The sequence below is a fragment of the Gadus macrocephalus genome, chromosome 1 (genome assembly GCF_031168955.1).
Source record: "Gadus macrocephalus chromosome 1, ASM3116895v1".
In the NCBI taxonomy this organism is placed as follows: Eukaryota; Metazoa; Chordata; class Actinopteri; order Gadiformes; family Gadidae; genus Gadus; species Gadus macrocephalus.
Genome location: NC_082382.1, coordinates 16,124,488 through 16,126,391, shown reverse-complemented (window position 1 = coordinate 16,126,391; position 1,904 = coordinate 16,124,488).

Here is a 1,904-nt window from a genome sequence, read left to right as displayed (position 1 = left end):
ATTACTCCCTTCCCCGTCTCACTTTTCACACACACTCTCTCTCTAAAACACACATACGCACATTAGAGGCACAATGTGTGTGTTTCGGAAGGCGGATGTCAATGGCAGAGCGTAATTCAACATGTAGAAGCACTACCACATAAAGTAAAGTTGGCAAGCCCTGAGAAAGAAGACGTTGGCACAGCCCTCTAATAACCAATCCTGCTCGCAACGACATTTCTCTTTCTTCTCTTAACACCTTGTGTGCACTGCGCTGCGCTCCTCTGCTATTCCCCTTTTTATTGCTGAAAGACAGAACAATGGTCACATGTTGTCGGCACAAAGACACGTTCCCACATAAAGTGTTTTGAGCGAAGAGGGAGTGTTTATTTTGGCCCGTGGGTATATCTGGGTCAATGAGGTGATTGTGCTGAGGCCGTGTTCTGGCTTGTCTGATGGAAACCTCGTAGTCTACTGTATTCAAGAGTCTGCCACAAGACGTGCTGCTGCTGATACACAAGGAGTGTTTGAACATGAACACAGCTATTATGTGTACATACATGCACATATGTCCGCTGATTTTGTAGTTGTGTTAATCTGGACTTTGGAGACATCTAAGTACTATAGGGCTTGTACATCAGAATGCATCATGGGATTCTGTTGCTGAAAATACTACAGAATATTGTAGATGACTCAAGAGGGGGTTCTAGTACTGCAAAATCCTAAATCAACGTATTTATATGTAGATTTATCTAAACATATTTTTATTTATTTATTCAAAAGGGACCACATTCAGTTTAAAACATAAACCGTTAGATGCATCGTACCATATTAAAGCTTTAAGTTAATTCAGATCGGTCCTCCTTTTATCCTATTCTTTGACCATCAGCTATGGAGAACAAAACACTGTCCACCTTCCAAATGAGTGAGTGAGCGAGAAAGAGAAAAAGAGAGAGATTGATGTGAGACAGCGACTAAGCAAACACACTGTATAAAGGAGGACAAAATAACTGAGAGGGAAATGGTTCTCTTCGTAATTACCTGCAGTTTGCTGTGAACGATTCTCATAAAGGACTAAAGATCCCACTGAGATAGAGAGAAAGGGAGAGGGAGAGAGACAGAGGAGTGACAAACACTGAAAGTAATATTTTGAGCGGTAGGTTGAGATGTTGAGTAAATAGAGAGCTGATACTTCCTTTATCCTTTGCATTGACATAATGCTTACCAGGTACATGATGGACCCTTTACTGAGGGAATTCATTCACCCTTTTTAGCATGACAATCCAAACCCTTTTGCCAAGTCTGAGGAATTGTGCAACACACAATTCACCCTCTCATGTCATCATACAATTGTATGTGTATCACTCACACACTCAGTAGTTCACACCTTCTTGGCTACAATTCATTTGAAATAGTTTTTTCACATACCTAAGTGTGTAACGCAGGTATCTTCTGTTTCAATTAGCCTTCTTTAATAAAATAACATAATGTCACAATAACCTTTAAGTCAGATATCCCACACAACCCCATCTTACACATCAGGCGAACCCCAAGCAAAGACCTGACTCCAAGGTTGAGCAACACTACTGTCCACTCCTTCGCTCCTCTCGTATTTATACCCCAAGTTTTGGGCTTGCACACAGCGGAGAGACGGCATGTGAGAACGAGAACGCTACGGATTTAGAAATGAAGGAACATGACTCCATGACAGCAGCTACATCCTGTTCAGAAGAAGGCCGACATAATGTGGAGATCATGTGGCCGCGGATAAACCCGGGAAAGAAAAGAGGAAATCTGGATATGTGACGCTAACGAAACCGTGACCCGATGGAAGTACGCCTGTACACACCAGCTTCTCCTGAATCGTGACTAAGCCTGTTGGCACAGCAGTAAACACTGATGTCCTGCATATCATTAGGACTAAA